The 21,724-nt window shown below is 49.0% G+C and overlaps 1 long non-coding RNA gene across 2 annotated transcripts; it reads right to left on the bottom strand.

Moving 5' to 3' along the window:
- Nucleotides 1-3,229: 3,229 nt before the first annotated feature.
- Nucleotides 3,230-21,721, bottom strand: LOC143272079 (uncharacterized). Of its 2 annotated transcripts, XR_013049516.1 has the most exons (4): nucleotides 19,243-21,721; nucleotides 12,769-12,960; nucleotides 6,070-6,149; nucleotides 3,230-5,907 (listed from the first exon to the last, which is right to left on the bottom strand). It is a non-coding gene; the product is annotated as an uncharacterized LOC143272079 (long non-coding RNA). The 2 variants fall into 2 exon arrangements; XR_013049515.1 differs by lacking the exon at nucleotides 19,243-21,721 and having other exon boundaries at nucleotides 12,769-14,878.
- Nucleotides 21,722-21,724: the final 3 nt, after the last annotated feature.

Genomic DNA, 21,724 nt, shown 5'->3' with positions numbered 1-21,724 from the left:
GTGCCAGTTGATAACCACGACAAGGACAGTCTGCCAGTGGGTGTGCAAGAACCCTGCAGAAGGACACAGCACCATACAAAAAGGTCAAAGCCTATAGCCACCAGAAGCTGCACCAGGCCAGAAGCATCCTTCCCAGAGCCCCCAGAAGGAGTAAGCCAGGTGACTGCTTGACTTCAGACATCAGCCTTCTCATGGGTGAGGAAATTCTGATATGTGGATCTGCCTGGTTGTGGTACTTTGTTATGACATCTAGGGTGGTTTACCTGTTATTATTCCCCCAAGAACTATCCTCCACCCAGGGGGACTTCATCCTCCCAGGATACACATGTTAGAAAGCCTGGCCCATGCATTCCCTCACTCACTCACTCATCCATTCACTCACTTACTCTAATTCACAAATCCATCATCTCACTTGCCCACTCATTTATTTGTTCACATTATCATCTCACATCGCTCAAAGGAAATCTACCAGTTCAAGGAATGGATGTGTCAGCTGTGGGCCCCCAGGAGGCAGAAAACATTTTGAAGATGGGGAGAAGTAAGCCAGGAGGCCGGTGAGCAAGGCTGGCTGGCAATGAGACCTGGTAAGTGCGGAGCAGGAATTCCACGGCCCTCAGTTGGTCTTTGGCTCTTTCATGGGTAGTGCTGGTGCCTGTGGGTTTCAGACTCTGCACACCTGTGAGGACCAGATGCTGTCCAGATGTGTGCTGTGAGAACCAAAGAGCCCCAGGTGTGAATTTCTTCTGGCTCTGGGCCTTGGCCTCCTATGAAGTTTTAATATCCCAATGGGATGTTCCCAGGGGCTGAAGTGTGTGAGAAAGAGATGGTGTGCCCACCAGGGGGTTGGTCCAGGGTATGAGTCTGAGCAGCCAGCTACTCTCTCCTTTTCTGGAACCAGCAAGAGACAGGCCTCTGATGCTCCCTTGAGCCACAGGGCAGGAAGAACCTCTGGCTCCAAATACACACCTGTACCCTTCTACAGCTCCTTTTTCTCCAGGACCGCTGGGCTGGGCAGGATTCTGGGGACTTCCAGGATCCTGGTCCTCTGTGCTAGCACAGGAGTCCTAGAAACCAATGAATCTAGACACACAGCCCATCTAATTCCTCATGAGGGAGCTGCTTAAGAGTTCAGTCTGGTGCTTGATGATCCACTAGAGAAGATGAGAGTGGGGAGTGCTGGGAAGCCAGGCCATCTTGAGGACCCAGCATACACATGGCCAGGGCCTCTCCCCAGGGCTGTCCCTTCTAAGACAACCTTGCTGACTCAGAGGTGGCTTCCATTCTTTCTAAGATGTAAGAAACAGCTGTTCCCAGATGGCCTTGGCTGCAGGAGGAACCATGGCCCAGGGGGCCAGCACTTTCCATCCCTATCCATGATGATTATTTACAGATGGCCAGCAGTCTAGAGGGGATGGTGGGCTGCCCTGGGGTTGGCTGGGTCTCTGGATGCTGAGCTGGTTGGTTAGTGTCCTCCTGTGTGGGGGTATGGATGGGCTTCCTGGACCTCTACATACTGGAAAACTTTCTTTGTTCAGAGACAGGACCCAAGCATCAGCACTGTTCCCAGCCTCTGGAGGGAGGTCCAACAGCTCAGTTAGCAGGCTAACCTGGCTCCAGGTAAGAAACCAAAGCCAGTTCCAGCCTTGCTGTGCCACAGGAAGAAACTTGTGGAGTCCACAGACACTGGCGACCGGGGTGCCAGGGGTGCTGGCAGCTCCCTCCTGCCTGGCCCTGCCCAGCTGTAGACCTGGTTGTCTGTCACCAGGCCACTTGTATGAAACCATCATTCCCTGCTGACTTTCTAATCACCCCCTCCAGCTTGGTCTTTCCTACAGATGCCCATGGTTTCCTGCGTTAATCCTGTGCTCTGTAGCAGTGTTTCAAGGCACTGTCATCGGATAACAATACCCCAGCATGGGAAACAATGTGAGTATTGTCATGCCTGGCCTTGGCTCTGAGCAGGAGAAACGTAAGATGTCCCCAGTTATCACACCCATGGGGAGGAGGGCTGGGCTCCAGCTCACACGAAGACATAATAATTTTCTCCCATTATTCAAATCTCCTATTTCTCTGGCTCCACCTTTTGGCGGCAGATGCTGGACTGTGAGGACCCTGCACACTGCGACATCTTCACACCTGGGCCAGCTGGGCTGGGTCCAGGGGCCCAAAGGGACCAGGGAGCCAGATGCTGCTCCCAAGGTTCCTTCAGGGGCCTGGGGAAGTAACAAGGGCACCCAGTAGGTCATCCCTGGACCTGCCAACCCCCCCCACACACACACACACTGTTGTCTCTTGACCCAGGGCCCACAGTGCTTTGGCAGAGCCAACGATGACGCCGAGGCTGGGAAGAGATGTGATCAGTGGGTGGAGGCAGCCCCTCGCCCGCCTACACCCATAAGGGCCAACTCTGGCCAGAGGTGACGGCTTGGCTCCTCGAGGCCAAGGCACCATGTGGCACTGCCAGCTGCTGCAGGGTCAAGAGGCTCAAGAGCCCCTACCCGGAGCCTGGTGGGGCTGGGTACCTCCCAGAGAGGCTGCTCCACCCAACGAGGGCTGCCCAGGCCTTGCTGCAAGGAGGGAGCCAGCGTAAGCAGATACCTCACCGTTATGCAACCCAGGGTCTGTGAGGATGGGCTGCCTGCACTGGGCCAGCCAAAACAAGCACCATCCCGGCTCCAGAGTGTGAAATCCTCAGGCCCAATTACAGGGGGGAGAATGGGTGAGGGCTGGACACGAATTGCAGAGTCTTCCTTGGAAGGGCAGCCTTCTGGGAGGTCTGGCCTACTCTTGCAGCCAGGCTGGCCCCACAGCCACCCCAGTGCCTCAGGGAAGGCAGGAGGTCTCTTCTAGAGTCTTCTCCTCTTTCCCCCAGTTAAAGAGGGACATTTCACACACAAACCCTGTGCATGGTGTGGAGGGGGAGGGGATAGTGATGCTTTTGCTCTCTTTTTTTGCACTAGGATTGCGTGGTGGGTGACATGCTCTGTGCCTGGCTGTGGGTGTTAGAGATTCCCACAGGGGCCAGCTCACCCCAGGTGCTGACAACCTGGCTGTCACTGAAGATTCACCAAGCAGAGCTGACACACATGTGATCTGGAAAAGCATGACTATGCCTGTTTCATTGCCCGAGGCATCTTAGAGCCAGTCAGGGCTGGGAGCATTGTGAATACCCTCTGGTATTGGCAACGAAGGGTTCAGAAGATGTGCTCACATTGCCTAAATGAGCTCACTAGCCTTTAGAGTGAGAGGCTTCTGGGAAGGTATGAGGTGAAGAGGCAGACAGAGGAAGGGCAGTGTCCTTGTTGAACCCTGTTAGAAAAGAAGACTCCAACCATTTCCAGGTAGCATCCATGGTCAGCAGGAAGTAGCACACACAGGGGAAGGATGTTGTGTGACAAAACTTTTCCCGGGGAGATGCTACATACAGGTCTACTCGCTCCAGAAAGGGATCCCACGACAGACCAAAGTACTGTACCACCAAAGACCAACTTGGTGAACCATGACTTTTATTGGGGTTACTTACAGAAATATAGGTGAGCAGTTACTTACAGGGGCAGAAATGACTCAAAGACAGCTACATCACTAAAGCCCATCCCAGCAAGGGTGACAGATCACAAAAGCTGGGAACCTGGAGTACACTGCACAGCCATTAGGCAGCTCAACAGGTTGGAGAGTGTCCTTTCCAAGTGACTGAACTGACTTAAACTTCTTCCTGGCTACTGAACTGGTTTTTGCTTCTTCCAGTCAGCTGTCTGGTCTGGAGAATCTTCTTTGCAAGCTTGGCTCTTTGGATCTGAGGGTGACTCTCAGTAGTCTTTGTTCCTCTATCAGGGTGGGGCTTAGGGAGTCTGGTCAGTTTCAGGGACTTCCTGGAGCTCCTTTGTTTACCTTCTTGTTTAAGGGCTTCTGTGCAGGATGAAGTGTTTCAATCTCAGAGGAAACTGTTACACGACAAGGGGGAGGCACATCCCTGACAGCTATCCCTGCAGAGAGTCTTAACCTTCATTCACTCTTACACCTCAGGCTGAGGCTGATAGGCAGACAGAGGCAGCAGTGTGGGAGGCTGTGCTCCTGAGCCGAGTGTGAAGATCTATGAGGGGTGGGGAAAGAGGCTGAGTCTCGAAGGAGCAGGGGCTGCCTTTTATCTCACAGGAGCTCAGAGACTGTTTCCTATAAAACTCATCCCGAGGAGCATAAATCAGAGAAGAGGAAGCGAGGCTCTATAAAGCCTCAAATATCAGCTCCAGCCAATGCATGTAGGGGGTAAGGATGATAAACAGAAAATCCTGTGCTCAGGACAGGCTCATCTTAGGGATAGCTAACTAAAGGCATCCCCAGCCCATCCTGCTGACCCACTGTGCCCGCTTGTTTCTGCTTAGAACCAAAAACTGGTCAGAGAGATTGGGTTATGATAGTCCATGACTCAGAAGCCCCTCGCTGGAAATTGGAAGGAGAGAGATCCTGGGATAGAACAGCAGTGGTCCCAGGCAGAACCACGCCAGCAGGTAGGGGCAGACGGCACTTCCAAATCAACTGTCCTTGCAGGGGTCCCCTCTGAGGCTGGGCAAAGGGCACTGATCATTTCTAGGCTAAAAATTGTTCCGAGGAAGAGTTGGGGCTCTGTCAGCCAGCATTAAGTCAGCTGCTTGGCTCCCCAGCATAGCAGCCAGGGACAGGGTGACTAACAAGAAGCTCCCTTCCGAACCTTCACACTTTACCAAAGCTCTGCTCGGGGCACTGTGTGGGGCACAGTGTCTCTTTCTTCTCTGTAGTGAAAACAAACTGTCCCAGTCCTCTTCTAGCAGAAAGATGGGCATCCTAAGTGGCCCCAGTCCCCCTGCTCTGTCAACCCAAACCTCCTGTGAGTGAAGGACTTTGGCAGTCAGGAGACTCAGAATCTATCCACCAGGCCAAGACAGGGCCCAGTCTGTATATCAGCCAGCGAAGAGAAAGGGCATTAAAGACAAAGCTGGAGATGAGGCGGGATACAAGGCTCCTGAGTTCAGACAGCATGAGGACCCTCTAAGGTTGATCCCAGGGTAGCCTGGACCACTGCAGGACCTTAGGCAGACTACCAAGAAGGCAGTGGTCTCCTGTGTGTCTCACAGATTAAGAACCCTGGCCCTCTGTCCAAATACTCAGAGACACAAGTTCTTGGCTCAGAGGACACACCCACTCTCCTTGCCTCTCTCAGGGCACATCCTTGGTGGAATAGCTTTGTCATAGGCTCCGTGGACCCCTGTCCCTTATTGGGGGTGCTCAGGAGGCTGAGCAGTCAGACTTCAGGCCTGGCTCTCTGTTGTCCCCGAGCAGGTAAGTGTACCTGTTCAGGTCCAGTCAGCAGCCTGCTCCACCCTCCTCTCACCCCTCCAGCCCAGGCCAGGCTGTCCACACAGCTGGGACTCCCTGCTTCTCCTCTGGTAGGAGGAGGCTGTAAGGTAGGAATGTAGGGGGTGGAGGTGAGGATTCAGATTCAGCAGCCAAAGGTTTCACCCTTAATAGAAACCCATGAGGATAAATCGATCATACCTCCACCTGAATGACCTCTGTGGGGTCTGATGTGATGTTACCCTCCCCTTCCTATCCCCAGGGAAGGGCCCTGACTCAGGTTTTTCCCATGAGACTGGAGAGCTTTTTTTTTTTTTTTTTTTTTTTTTTTTTTTTTTTTTGAGGAAATGGTGGTGAGGCTGAATGTGAATTTTCATGTGATCAAGCCCACACAGGCCCTGCTGCAGCTCTACATCTGCCTTCTGCTGGCCACGTGGCCATCGCATTTCCAGGACATTCCCAGTCCTCAGGGAAAATCAAGTATCTTCACACCCTCTCCTTGAAAGATGCCCTGAGTCCTCTTGGCCAGAGAGTAGGTTCTTCTGCTCCTGCAGCTCCAGGGTCTCCAGCTCAAGCTACCTGCCCATGCCCAGAGGGGGTAAATGTTAATAGCTGTGCTTTATTGTTTACTATTTATTTCTTTATTTGCCACAGCTCTCTCTCTCTCTCTCTCTCTCTCTCTCTCTCTCTCTCTCTCTCTCTCTCTCTCTCTCTCAAGAAACTAGACCCCTCTCCACTTACTTGAACTCCTAGGGAGATGGACATGCAAGTCCCAGGCCTTAGGGAGTTCAGAGCAGACCCCTACTCATCATCTGGTGAGTCTGTCAGGGATGAAAGATGGTACCCACATATTGGATCAGACAGTGGTTTGACATTGTTGTGGAGATGTTTTAAAAACATTATCAACACTTGATTCAGTAATCTCTTGAGTAAAGCAGGTGTCCCTCTGAACTGTGAGTGGCCTCATACCATCAGTTGAAGGCCTCAGGGGAAATGACAGAAGCCTATAAAGGAGGAGGGAGTTCTACCTTCTGACTCCAGACTGTAACCTCAGCTCTTCCAGGATTTCCATCCCAGCCTGCCTGCCAGTGCAGGAGTCACATGAGTCAGCTGCTTGAAATAAATCTCCCCATGCACCTGTGCACACACACACACACATACACACAGGATATATACAGATCATAGCACACACATATAGGTACAGAGGCACGCATTCATAAATATGCATGTACACACATACATGAGTATATGTAGACTATAACACACACACATGCATGAGTGTATCCAGACTATAGCACACACATATACACACACAGAAACACAGAGAATGTATACACATCATAGAGCACACACACAGGCAGGCACATAGGCATGCATTTGTGAACACACATACAGACATGCACCATGGTATACAGATTACAGCACACACATATGAATGTATACAGCTCATAATATACACATATGCACATAGGCATGCATGAACACATTTGCATACTTGTGCAAAAATATGTGTACATAAAAAAATAGTACACATTCTATTGACTCTTTTCCCTAAAAATCCAACTGATTTTGATTTTGGATTTTTTGAGGAAGAGTCTCATGGTGTAGTCTAGGCTGGCCTTGAACTTATGGCCATCTTCCTGCTTCAGCTTTGTAAATTTGGAGCTTACAGGTGTGAGCAACCAAGTCTGGCTCCAGCTAGGTGTTCTGAAAACTAGTAAAGAGAAAGTGGGAGTCAGTCTTTCAAGAACACAAATAAAAGTTTAAGTCCTTACAACCGAGCTGCAGCAAGACCCAGACTTAGAATCATTCCCAGGTTGCCAAGAGCACCTGGGCTTCAGGGCCTGCTGTGAACCTGTGTGGCCAGCTAAGCAGTCTAGTGACTCCTCCTGCCAGATCGTGGTGTCTGGAATGTGTCGTGCCTGGCTCTGCAGCTGTGAGGTGCTGTGAAGAGGGCTCCCAACCTGGAGTTCTGGTCCTTCCCTAGATCTGTGCCTGCTTCTCGAGATGCCCTGGAGGTGCCAGGGTTCAGTGAGTGTTGTGGAGTGGCCCAACCTCAGCCGTCACACGTGTCCCAGAAATGTATGCATATATGTAAACACCCATACATTTGAGTGCCCACATGTACTGGCAAGTGAGCATGCACATTAGTGAGCACACAGTACAATATACACATGTAAATACACACAGACATCCTAAAACAGTCTGTCTGTGCCTGAGTCTACCCCCCACCTCTGCTTGGCCCCTAGATGACCATCACATAGCTGTGCAGATTAACTGTGTGACTTTCCAGGGGTGGTAAGTGTGTGATGCTTTACAGTCCAAACCCAATTTTACAGCAGCAGGGCCTCCTGAAGAAGGCCTGGGTAAGATGGGGAGCCTCTCCAGAGCCTAGACGCAGAGGCTCCCTGGAGCATGGATGTGTTAAGCCTTCTCGGCTCTGCTTCATCTCCACTGTACAGCATGTCCACAGAAGGAGTCCATGTGTCTCCCCACATCCCCCCAGAATGGTGACCTTAAGAAACTGGCTGGAATGTCAGGGCTCAGACCCGACTGGCTGTGTTCCCTACTTGATGCCTGGCCAGGCATGGAGATCCCAGAAGGTTGGCGTGTCTGTTCTCTTGACCTGTGGGCTGTCAACACATCAGGGAGAGCCTGCAGTTCCCTGGTCTAGTTCCCCTGGAAAGAACACCCCAGACCCTCCTCTTTCCGAAAGGGCTCTCCTCCCTCCTCACATAGGAGGAGGAGCCTGCACATAGATAGCAGTCCAGTTCAGGATGTTGGGGAGCGCAGCCCACTACTGGCCTGATTCCAGCCTGAGCCACAAGCCTCCACGACCCGAGCTTTTCTCATTTCCACAGTCTCCGCTGTTTGGAGGTCAGAGGGCTCACTCCAGGGCTGCCTATGCAGATGGGACCAGGAGAGGCCACCCACCCTACAAGGTGATTGATGCTGGGGTACCTACACAGGGTCTGTGGACCCCCCACTCTTGCCCCTTCTAGCCAGCCCCTTCCTGCTCCAGACATTAACAGAGCTAGAGTCTGAATAACTCTAGTGTTTCTACTGGGACTTCATGAAGCCAAAGTCGTTCTTTCCACTAGGGTTACACAATCACTTTCATTTTACTGTCTCTCCCCTTATGTGGGGATGAGTGAGACCTTCTACCCCTTGGCCACAGACAGAGACGTTATGAAGGATAAAACCTTGAATCAGATAAAGAGGCCCTTCTAGGAGGGAAACTGGTGACAGGGCTTCCAGCTGGAAGGGGGCTGCCTGAAAGAGCTGGACATAGGTCTGTCCTGCCCCCAAGAAAGTTGCTGCTTGATATGCTTTGGAGACACTTGGGAATATCAGGATGCCTGAGTGCAGAGACACATTAGAAACGACAGCAGTGAGGCAGTGAGGCCCGTGCAGCTGTGGGACTCTGCTGTTAGAGCAAATGTGAGTGGCCCATCTTCTCAGGCCCATCCTGGACGCTGTGTGCACCTCCCTCTGGGTAGCCCGCTTAGGCATCTAAACGTGCAAAGTAAGGTTCAGGCTGGTGGACTGACTCTTGCCTCAGGTCTGACCCTAGAGACCACATGGGAGGGCAGAGATAAATGCTGCCTGTGGGGTGGCAGGGTGGCCCACAGCATGGGGCTCAGCAGGACCAAGTCTGAGGGCATTCTCAGGGTGGGAAGACAGCAGTGAGGAGCCCTTGGCTTTGCATCAGCGGGAATCCTGCGAAGTGGTTTAGCAAGTGCTATGATTTAAGAGTGTTTTGTTTTTTTTCTGTTAAGATCCTGATAAAGCCTGGCCCCAGGAGGGTATGCTGTGGTATATTAAGGTCCTGGGATGGACCCCTCAGGGGTGGTTGAGGCCTTTCTCAACAAAGTGAGCTCTGCTAAGAACTGGGTTCACACCCATGAGGGCAGCTGCTGGGAAGTAGCCACCAGCCTCCTGCTCTGTCTCGGGTGCAAGCTGCCTGTCCTGCTGCCTGCCAGAGGCTGGAGCAGCATGGGCCCCTTGCCGGAAGCTGGACCAGCTCTTGGAGTTCTAGCTGCCAGAACCCCAAGCCAAATAAGCCTCTGTCTCTATGACCATTCGGCCTTGGGATTTCTACTCTAGTTGCAGAAAATACACCAAGATGGTGGAATTGGCCTTTGACCTTGTGATGGATGAGTGATGGCTGATCTTTGTTGTCAGTTTGCCTAGATTTGGGGATCACCTTGGAGACAGAAGCTATCTGAGAGGATTTAGGTAAAGGAGGAAGACCCGACCATGAACAGGAGTCCTAAGAAAAGCCAGCCAAGCTCTGACCCACTGGGATGTGAGCAAGCTGCTTCCTGCTGCCATAGGTGTGAGTCTTGCAGTTACTATATTTCCTTTGTGCAATGGGTTGCATCCTTAAACCATGAGCCAAAGCTGCTTCTATCAGCTTTTCTCTCAGCAACCAGAATACTGGCTGATGCAGAACCTAGCTGAATGGCCCTTTGTGGTTTTTCCAATGAGGCCTCTTTACCCTGCCCTGATCTGCAGGTTAACTGCTCCCTCCAGTAAATCTCATGAGAAGCCTGAGCCCTGTCCCAGGACAGCGGGAAATTCATCACCAGTGCCTTATCTAATACAACAGGCGAGGAAACTGTTAACTCTCCGTAGAGCTAGTCACTGAAGCCCTTCCCTCACACTGTCCCATTGCTGCAGATGCTAGCTGTGTGACCTCCGGGGCTGACCGCCATTCACTCATCCCTGCAGTCTTCCCCTTATTAACTTGCCTGCAGAGGAACCTGAGGGGCAGTGAGATCTCCCCTCACCTCCTAGCTGCACAAATACTGCCACCATGAAGAACTTGGTGGTACTTGGGTTTCAGCTTCTTCCTCAGAGACCCAGCAGCAACAGCACCTCTCCCTCCCCTCAGCCAGAGGAAACAAATGCTGCTGTGGAGTGTGAGACGTGGCCACTTGAACCCATCATTATCACCGTCATGTGTTAGCCTGAAAATGTCACAGGGAGCAGCACAAGTCCCTTCCCTCCTAGAGTCTAGCTAGGGAGGTGACAATGGGCTCACCAGAATCCATGGCCACAGTAAGAGATGTCCCAAGCAGGGAGGGTGGAGGCCATTTAAGTGTATCAGGAGAAAGTTTAGCTTTGAAATGGAGACAGAACTCTTTAGATGTCCTTCAGAGGCTGCTTATCCAGCATGCCCATCCCAGATCTGTGATTCTCAGATCACTCTGAGCTGTTCCTAACAACAATAGAGTGAAACTGCCTACGATTCTTGCCTGGGGAGAGTCTGGGGAGAGGCAACTATTTGTCCTGTGAACATCTACATTGGGTGTCTGCAGTGACATCTCTTAGATGCCTGGTTTCCTCCTGTGGACATCTACACTGGGCATCTGTGGTGAGGCCCTTAGCTTCTTAACTACCTCCTGTGAGTACTACACTGGGTGTCTACAGCCAAGTCCTTCACCTCCTGGCTGCCGAAAAGGTCTTGATTCCATGTTGTCCTTTGAGTCCATCCCTCTCAATGAATTGATGAGCCAAGTAAAATAGTTGGCCCATTAAAAAATATGTATTTGTCTCAGAATGGTGGTTTCATATATTTAAAAGATTATACTTTCATTTCCTTCCAAGATCACCCATAAACGACCTCCTTCCTCAGAGTCCAGACAGCTAAGTTGTGTAGGAAAAGTGGAATGACAAGGTGAGAAGGATTGGCTCAGAGTATTTGCAAAGGTCCTGAGGCCGAAGGACTAGGGAACAGCTCATGACCCTGTTTCACTCCCTGCCTCCCTCAACACCCAGACCAAGTCTGCACCCAGAGATCCCTGCCCTCTGTGTCCTTCAGGTGACCTTGTTCCTGAGGCCACTGTGTCTCCTCACTGCCCCAAAGAAGCTCCCCTTTTCATCTCCTCAGGCCACCAAGAACAAAGCAAACCAGTCAAGTTTCAGAGCTCAGCTCTGCAACCTTGGTAAAGGCAAGTTCCTCATCTGAAAAACGTAGAAAATGTGAAAATCCTGTAGAGGGAAAGAAAGCAGCCTAGAGGCAGACAACAGGGTGGGCAAACTACGGTGAAAATGGAAACTGATGACCAGCAGAAGGCAAGCTTCAGCTCCTGTTGCTTGGCTCACCTGCAGCAGACATGCTCAGGAATCTAGAATCCCCCCCCCAGCACCACTTGGAGGGGCTGAAGCAGCTGGTGGGTTGCAGCATGGGGGTGGACAGGAGGAGGATTCGGGGTTGAGAGGCTCTTCTCATGGTCTCTGTCCTGCTGAGATGCAGCTGGGACCAGCTGGCTCTTCTGCCGCTAAACCCTGGGACTGGAGGGGACACCCTCCCACCCCCTACAGCAGCCTGGGAATGGTGTGGCTGTCGGGCTCCGTGATGCAGGCAGGCCACCCTGCCCCTCCAGCTGGAAGTCCTCCAGACAGATGCACAGGCTGGAGGCATCAGGTTTCTGGAAGGGTAGGTATGGCAGACCACCCAGACACTGGTCAAGTGCACTGGCCAAACCGTCACTGACTTTGGCCCAGGACCTAGCCATAGAGGGGTCTGAGGAATGAGGACATACCCTTCCCCTCCAGGACTCCAGGAATGCCAGGGCTTCAGAGGCAAAGGGCACTCATCTCCTTCCTCTCCTCTCTCCTCATGAGGAGGAAGGAATTCAGAGACAGGTGCCCATGCTGGACAATTAAGGCCTTCCAGCCAAACCTGAAGTGTGGTGTCCTTGCTGCCCCTGCCCCATCAGAGAACCAAGTCCAGCTACCTGAGCTCCCAGTTCATGGCTGTAGCTGCGATTCCTCAGCACCCTTCATCATTTTTCACTCTATCCCAATCCTTCCTCTCCATCCTTCCTCCTCTGCCTTGGGCAGCCACTCTGGGGTGTAAATATGATGATGGACCATATGTGTATGTTATATATATGTGAGTTCTGTGTACAATGTTGAATGTGTATAAGTCCTGTGCTGTGTGCATGCTGTGTCATATATATGCATATATGTGTGTATATGTATGGCAGGTATACAAACAGGTATGTGTGTTGTATAAGCATGGATGTTATGTGTGTTCTGTATGCTATGTGTATATGTACTCTGTCCATGTGTTCTGTGTATGTGTGTTGTGGGTGCATGTGTGTTGTATGCATACATACTGTGTGTGCATTCTGTATATACATATTGTGTGCATGTGTTATGTACATGTGTGCTGGGTGTACATGTGTTGTATGTATATATGCTGTGTTCCTCTGTGTTGCATGCACTGATCATTTATCTAGGATAGTACTGAACTCATGATGATGATGATAATGATAATGGTGATGGCAATAATGTTTATCATTGTTTATTTAGAATTTTTGCATAGATGACTACATTTCATCTACATAAACAGGCTCTTTGGGGTTTTGAGACAAGGTCTTACTTATATAGCCTTGGCTGGCGTTGAACTCATAGAGATCTGCCTACCTCTTCCAGCTGAATGTAGGTATTAAAGGCATGTGCCTTTAATCTTCTAAGTCTCAGCACCTGGGTTTCTCATTTGCATCTGGCAGAGGTGGCCGGCTGTCACGGCTCTCCAGCAGTCATGATAAGGTGGTGGTGGGTACACTTGTCTTAATGCTGATCTCAGCAAGAATGTTTCCAACTCCAGCGAAGTACCTGTGATAGGTTAGTTAAAATCAGATTTACCCAAGGTCTCTTCATTTATGTGAAGCCTTCATTTCCCATAGGTGGGCTGGGATTAGAAATGTTTACACTGTAGCAGGAATCTTAAAAGTTCTTATTAATAAAATAAAACCTGAGCCAGGTATTGGGGTGAAATGGAAGATCAGAGAACCAGAACAAGCCACAGCTACCTCACCTCACCAGATCCTCAGCTGATCTTGTTTCCTCAGACTGGAAGCCTCTGAGTCCTCATCCAGAATGGGTCTCAGCTAAACTGCTGCTCAAAAGCCTGAATGCTTAACCAGGCCAAATGCTTAACCAGGCCAAATGCTTCTAGTTACTGGTCCTCATGCCTTATATATTTTTCTGCCTTCTACCACCACTCCCTGGGATTAAAGGCTGGCTTTCTGGGATTAAAGGTGTGAGTCATCATGCTTGGCTGTATCCTTGAAGACATGGATTTCTGCCTAGCTCTGCCTCCCAAGTGCTGGAATTAAAGGCGTGTGCTACCACTGCCTATCCTCTATGTTTAACATTGTGGCTGTTCTGTCTCTGACCCCAGATAAGTTTATTAGGGTGCACAATATTTCGGGGAACATAATACCACCACATTACACTGTTCATCTGGCTTTACCACAGTTCTGGGGATCCAAATACAAGTTACCAGAATAGCATGGCAAGTACTTTTACCCACAATTAAGGCACCAGTAGATCTGGTGTCCGGTGTGGAATTGGAATGACATGACACCAGTCTTTGAAGTGAAACAGAGGAATTGTGTCTGGTAGTGCAGACCTATAATCCCAGCATTGAAAGGCTAAGGCAGGAGGATCACAAGTTCAAGGGCAATCTACCTAGCCAGACACTGTCTTAAAAAATAAAAACAAACAAGAAAAACCCAGAGCATTTCCTGCCTCTGTTACACTCCAGAAACCCCTATATAAAACAGGCAATGTAACCCATGCAGGCAGGCCTAGGACTCTGTAGTGGAAGAACGGTTCTTATTCCTATTCTGAGTGTAGCTTTCTGTTTTCTTTTGGGCCAACCAGACACTTAGTATCCATCCAGAAATATGTCTACTTTATTTCAAATTCTTAAATCTCACCCCCCCAAATGTATATCTCATACAGTGAAAAACCAAGAAACATTACCGAGACAGAGTGAGAGCAGGCCGGTGTCCTTGCAGCAGCAGCAGCAGCAGCTCAGGACCGTTAGAAAAGCTGTGCTCCTGAAACCGGGTCAGCAGATTCAATAGGATGCTTCCTAGTGGAAACTGACCATTTCCTCATGCTTACATGGAAAGGACCTAGTGTATCTTAATTAGAGTAACTCTCACTGTGGTGAAACATGGTGATCAACAGCAAGTTGGGGAGGAAAGGGTTTATTTGGCTTATGTGTCCACATCACAGTTCATCATCAAAGGAAGTCAGGACAGGAACTCAAACGGCAAGAACTTAGAGTCAGGAGCTGATGCATGGAGGGGTGCTGCTTACCTGCTTGCTCCTCATGGCCTGCTCAGCCTGCTTTCCTATATAACCCAGGACCACCAGCCCAGGGATGGTACTACCCATAATAGGCTGGGCCCTTGCCCAGCAATTACTGATTAAGAAAATGCCTCACAGCCAGATGTTATGGAGGCATTTTCTAAATTGCAGTTCTCTTTTCAGCTGACTCTAGCTTGTGTCAGATTGACATAAAACCATCCAGCACAGTAGCCTAAACAAAACTGAATCAAAACCCCATAGAATTTGAAAGACATTCTATATTTCAAAGCATGTTATAGCTGGGATACCTTTAATCCCAGCACTCTGAAGGCAAAGGCAAGTAGGTATCTATAAGTTTGAGGCTAGCTTGGTCTACTGAGAAAGTTGCAGGCTAGCCAGGGCTACACAGTGAGACTCTGTTAAAAAAAAAAAAAGACCAGACACAAAAAACAATAAAACAAAAAACAAAACAAAACAAAAAACACAGTAACAACAACTCCCAAAATGGAGAATAGACACAGATCCCATGGAGCTCACAGACAGATTTACACGTGTGTCTGTTAGCTTCTGACAAGGTTGCCAAGGCAACCAATTCAGCTTGTCACTTTGTAGAAACCCTTGAGTAAACATCTTAAGGGGAAAGCTGTATCTTGGCTCCCTGTTTCTGGGGTCTCAGTGCAGGGTAACTGGGCTCTGTGCTGCGCAAGAATGTCATGGTGGGAATATGTGGAGGGAGCTGCTTGTCTTCTAGACCATGAAGCTAAGAACCATAATGGATGAATCTGTGGGTTCAGGACCCAATCATTTCCCAAAGACCTCCACTTGAGCAAGCTACCCCTGGGCTTTGGGGGGATATTTCATAATCAAATCATAACATTGGTTTCCTCAGGGAATCATATACTTCTCAAGAAATGATGCCAGAACAATTAGACACACGTGCAAAAAAATTACCTTCAGAGCTGGGGAGACGGCTCGGTGGGTAAAGGTGCTTCCTGGGTTCAATCTCTGTGACCCATGCAGAGGAAGGAGAGAATAGACTCCTGCAGCTGTCCGCTGACTTCCAGATGTGTGCCACCTCACCCCTCACAATACATTTTTTTTTCAAGACAGGGTTTCTCTGTGTAACCCTGGCTCTTCTGGAACTCAATCTGCAGACCAGGCTGGCTTTGAACTCAGAGAGATCTACCTGCCTCTGCTTCCCAAGCGCTGGACTAAAGGTGTGCGGCACCACTCCCAGCTACAATACATTTTTAAAAGTCATTTTCAAAAATAAAATTAAGAAGATGGGGCTAGATAAATGAATCAGCAGTTAAGAGTGTTTGTCACTGTTGCTGAGGATCTGGGTTTGGTTCCTAGCACCTGCACAGTGGCTCACAACCATCATAACTCCAGTTCAGGGGATCTGATGCCTTCTGACCTCTGAGCATACCAAGCATGCATGTGGTGCACATACATGCATGCAGGAAAAACACTCATACACATCAAACAAATAATAAATAAATGCACCTTCAACATACAAATATTAGCCCAAGATAGATACTATGTAAGTTTTCTTTTTTGAAAAGATTTATTTTTGTTTATGCTTATGTATGTGTTTATATGAGTGTGTTCTCTGTGTGTAGGTGCCCAGAGGAGCCAAAGAGGGTGTCAGATCCCCTGGATCTGGAGTTACAGTTGTGAACCACCTGATGTGCATGTTGGGAGTTGAACTCTGTTCCTCTGCAAGAGCAGCCAATGCTCTTAACCACTGAGCCATTACTTCAGCCCCTCAATTTTCTTTTAAAAATGGGCTTGATGTTGTGCTGTCCAAACTTGCCCACAACTTCTGGGCAATCCTCTTATCTCATTCCTGAGTAGTTGGGACTGTTGGTGTATATCTTTGGTCTAAACATAAATATATAAAATTTAGAGAAAATAGTGTAGAAAGTTTTGGCTTTGAGTTAGGCAAAGATTTTTAAAAGTGTAACAAAAATGGAAACAAATTACAAGTGAAAAAATATAGTAGGTTGTTAAACATAAATGTGGATACTTTAGCAGGGGTGGTAGGGGATGCACACCTTTAATCCCAACACTCAGGAGGCAGAGGCAGGCAGATCTGAGTTTGAGGCCAGCCTGCTCTACAGAGTGAGTTCCACGACAGCCACAAAGAGAAACCCTGCCTCAAAAAACTAACTAACTAACTAACTAACTAACTAACTAATTAAATAACTATGTGGATACTTTAAAAAACATAAGGGACTCGGGGAGGGGATGGCTTGGTTGGCAGTGCTTGCCTAGAAGACATAAAGCCCTGGGCACTGTCCACAGCATTGCATAAAGTGGGGTGGGGTGGGGGTTGTGCATACCTGTGACCCTAACATTAAGGAGGTAGGGCACAAGGATCGTAAGTTCAAGTTATCTTCAGCGACATACACAGCAGGCTCAAAGCTAGCCTGGGCTACATGAGACCCTGTCTCAAATTTAAAAAAAAAAAAGACATAAAATGTAAAGATGGGTTAGGGTAAGGTTCAGTGGCAGAGCACTTGCCTAGCACTCTCAGACCTGGATTAAATTCCATTACTTAGCAAGTGAAGGAACCCTGACAGCCTGAGTTCAATCCCTAGGACCCACATGATGGAAGGAGAGAACCAAGTCCTACATGCTGTCTTCTGACTTGCACATGCGTGTCATGGCACGGTGCACACCCATACTACACACATGCACTAAACAAATAAATACAATGAAAAAAGCTAATTCCATAGCATACCAAAGAGAAGAACAATGGAAAGAAAAGGCAAGCAGAATACTGAAAGAATATATGCATACACCATGTGTGCCTGATGTGGCAGAGGAGGGAGTCCTGCCTAGGGTCCTTGATAATCTGTGGTAGTGAGAGCCTTGTCAGGCTCCTGAATCTGAACAGGCTCACATTATGATGCCATTCAAAGCACAATTTCATCTTAATGAGTTCCCATTTCCAGGCTCACAGCCTCTCCCCACACGCATACCAGCTACAGTCCTAGCTGGGCCAGCCGCCCTACTCTGAGCTGCACTACTCTGAGCTGCACTCATCTTCAGGTAAAACCCTATCATCATGCCTGGGACAAACTGGGCAGGTGAGCCCCAGTTCCCTCACACCCTCCACCTGAAGAGACAGTAGCTGCGGGCCAGGACAAGGGTTCCCATACGCAGGTCCTGTCCTCTAGGTTTCTGGATGCCACCTATCGGGAGGACCTCCAGAAGAGGCCTTGCTCCTCATTGCTGCCAAGACCCAGATTGAGAGGCAGCTGGGCCAGCGCCTGGACGCCTTTTGGAAGAAATCCACCTTCAAGGCGAAAGGGTGAACGATCCCAGTGTGGTCATGCTGGCAGAAATGGGAAGAGAAATAGCAGAGCCTTTATGGGGAGTCAGCTGAACACTTTACGTTCTTCCCCAAATTGACTAAGCCATTTTCACAACATAAAATGAGCAAAAATGTAATTATTTCAAGGTGTCCTTCACCTCGAACTCACTCAAGGCCCACAGCTGAGGGTTTTTTAAAAAAACATATATTTAAAGCAAATATTATCGCAAATGACTACTCTGTAATTTGAATTAATTGCTTTGGTTTTTTTCTGGAATAAAATCTTTAAGGCAAACCTATAAAAGCCTTGGAGCCTAGGGCAGCTGTTTCTGCCATGGCTCATTTGCAGGGAGTCCAGCGTTACCCCACAGGTGACTGTGTGTGATCACAGTTATTTGGACAGAGGCTGCAGTGAGGTTAGCCCCTAACCCAAATCACAGTGTCCTGACCACACCTGGCTGGAGACATCCTGAGCCTTAGAGTGGCCCATACTCTACCCAGGAGGGTCTCAGGAGGGACCTGTTTCAGCCTCCTCATCTTTTCCTCTGCAGGATAAGGCTGTGGCTCAGCCAGGCCTGCTGGGTCTATCTCAGGGTCCTACATAGGAAAGAAAGTGCCAGGAGCATGCTGGGAGAGCACTGCTTCTGGATTACATGAAAACATGCAGTAGCTGAGAGTGAAGGAGGATGCTATGAAAGGAGGAAGGAGTGGCAGACTCCCCTGTCCCAAGCTCCTCCCTTGGGTTCTCCTGTCCTTCTTGGAATGCCCTGCACTTGAGAACAGGAGGCTGGAAGTCCTGAGTAAGACAGTCACTGCAAGGCCCTGGAAGGGCTCTGTCCTTTAGAACCAGCTGCAAAAATATGCAGGGGGTGTGGACGTGGGGAGGGTCAATCAGACACCTCTGGGGACCCTGTGAGCTGTTTTAACAGAATAAGGGTGAAGGAGAGAGTTGGGATAGAGGGCAAAGAAGTTACCTTCCCTCTGTGCATCTGAGTTACACCAAGCTGGTCATCTCCCTTCTTGCATTATCTTCCCTGCAGAAATGTCTGCTGCTTACCTTCCCTGTGCTGAGGGTGGAGTATCAGGGCTGTGATCCACTCCTCCCCCACCTACAGGATCTGGCTGGGTCTGGGGTCATGTCTACACAAATCCCAGAGAACACAAAGAGCAAGAGGAAAATTCCCCTGGGCTGGGAGTACAGCACCTAAACTCAGGATTAGCAAGAGCATTCCTGGGAGAAAGGATGTTGGGGTGACTACAATCAGGAATTGAGCAAGTTAAATTCCTAGCTCCCCTTCACCTCCCCATGGGGCAACTGTTTTTCCCTCCTGTTAGAAAAATCCAAAGGTTTATTCTCCTGAAGCTGCAGAGGCCCCATCTTAGGGTTTCTTTTCACAGCAGTAAGTGAAGTGGTCACAGTTGCATGACCATGGCAACTCTTATAAAGGAAAACATTTAATGGGGTGGCTTACAGTTTCACATTTAGTCCATTATCATCATGGCGGAACATGGCGATATGCAGGCAGACATGGTGCTGTAGCTGAGAGTCTTACATCTTGATCGGCAGGCAACTGGAAGTGAACTGAGTGTCACACTGAACTTGGGAAAAGGAGACCTCAAAGCCCACCCCAATAGTGACACACTTCCTCTATAAGGCCACACCTAACATAAATACACAACAAAGCCACACCTCCTAATAGTGCCACTCCCTATGAGCTTACTTGGGGTGGGGGCAATTACATTTAAACTACCATAGACCCTCACCTCTCCAATATGGCTATTATAAGGCTGGTAGCCAGACCCCTCCAGTGGCTTCCTGGGAAAGCCCTGGGAGACCAGATGAGTTCCTCAAAATAGCAGCATTCAGGATTCTGAGCAGCATCTAGTCATGGAGGTCAGAGATAACCAGCTCTGAATCCTCTGTCAGCTCCTAGTTATGGACAGCCACCCAAGGAGAGATAGACATTTGGAGAATGCATGTCCTACATGAGGAGAGGAAAGTACTACAACCTTCAAGTTCCAAAAGCCAAGGACAGAGAAAATAATGTAGAAAACAACCAACAACACACTTCAAGAAAATTATCAGCCGGGCAGTGGTGGTGCACACCTTTAATCCCAGCACTCAGGAGGCAGAGGCAGGCAGATCTTTGTGAGTTTGAGGCCAGCCTGGGCTATAGAATGAGTTCCAGGAAAGGCGCAAAACTACACAGGGAAACCCTGTCTCAGAAAACAAAAACAAAAACAAACAAACAAAAACCTCCCAAAGGTTGAAGGTTCCAGTGTAGATGAAAAGAGACATCCACTCTAGGACACATGCTCAGGAAACAATGGAACATTTGAGACAGAAGATTCTCTTGAGTTTTCAAGAGCAAAAGTGAGTCACACAAAACCTGAGGTAGTAGAATTCCCCTTGAATTTCTCAGCTCTCCTGGAAGAAAAGATCATGGCCAACACTCTCTAATTTTGAATGAAAAATTCATCATCATTCTAGAATTCTATACCTAGCCCAACTATCCCCCTGCTATGCTGGGAAAAGACATCTTCAGACATGTAAAGTCCTAAAAGCATTACATCCCAAACCTTTCTTGTGCAAAGTCCTCATCCCACTGTTGTGTCCCTGGTACTTAAGCTTTCTAGGCAAGTCATGTAGCTTGCTAAATGCTGCCTTCCCACAAGGATGTGACCTCAAGGGAGATCAGAGGCCTAACTGCTGTGTTCTTAGGGCCTGTGACTGTGCCTAGCACATAGTAGGTATGAAATGACTTTTAATGGATATGTATGTGTGTATATGCGTACCATGGAAGCCAGAGGAGGGCACTGGACCTCCTAGAACTGGTGCTATAGAAGGTTGTGAGCCACCTTGTGTGTGCACAAGTGCCCTTAACAGCTAATCATCTCTCCAGCTCCAGCAATGACTCTCGTAGAAGGCCCACAGAGCAGCCTGCTGGGTACCTGATCTGGGCCAGTGCTATTTTCCTGTGGTTTCCCAGTGAACCCCTTGCCAGTGTCTGACCAAGTGTGGTTTATGTATTCTCTGACCTGCCCTGGTTGAGCTGTCACTACTTTCCCAGTTGTTGCCGGCAGCCCCAATCTACGTTCTGCTTTGGACATTTTTGGAATCACAAACCACATGACCTCCCATGAATGGCCTTCTTCAACTCTTCATGCAGTTGCCAGGCTTCAAGGACATTTAGGTGTAAGACTGCCCTCCCATTCACGGCCAACTGGTACTCCAGCAAGTAGATGGAGCACATTTTACTCACCCTTTGGAAAGAGTGGAGATATCTGGTCCTCTTTTGCTTCAATTTTGGTAAGAGTGTACATCAAAGGAAGGGGAAGGTTAACTTTAAACCTAGACAGTAGTAACCTCCAGCTGCAGGGAGAGCTGTGAAGAGTACACTCATATGCTCATCTTGTACCTGAGTGTCAGTCTTGGTGCCCATGTACTGTTCTCCAAGCTGTGTAAGAATGCTGGGACCATTCCTTATTTGTGTGATCACTTTGAAAGTTAAAATAAAATAGAGCAGCTGTTACCTGTTAGAACCTGGAAACCCTCACAAGCTTGGACCCACTAATGTTCCCTTGAGGTGGGGGAGTGCTCAGGAGCAGCACAATAAAGACACCACTACTCTCATCCCTGGGGAAACATTTGCAGTTAACAGGTGTGGGGAGAGGGAAGCTTTAAGTTGCTCCTGGTCCTAGGAATAACACCAACCTTGACTTTGGTGGGAACATTTTCTTTGGCCTGTCCTTGGTGCCATGTCTGGGGTGAACAGTATTTACTCATGTCTGCCAGGAAAATTATCACAGTTCCTTAAATTTGAATGCTGATTTCTGTGGTAACTGTATTAAAATTTCAAATGCTGAGTAGTGATTTGTAAGTAACAATTTTATTAGGGTATGCCACACACTGTAACATTCATCTTCTGATAAGGCACTCCACAACCCCCCCCC

Source organism: Peromyscus maniculatus, chromosome 2, assembly GCF_049852395.1.
Source record: "Peromyscus maniculatus bairdii isolate BWxNUB_F1_BW_parent chromosome 2, HU_Pman_BW_mat_3.1, whole genome shotgun sequence".
Classification (NCBI taxonomy): Eukaryota; Metazoa; Chordata; class Mammalia; order Rodentia; family Cricetidae; genus Peromyscus; species Peromyscus maniculatus.
The sequence above is the reverse complement of the archived record's forward strand: the minus strand, read 5'-3'. Positions and strand labels throughout refer to the sequence as shown.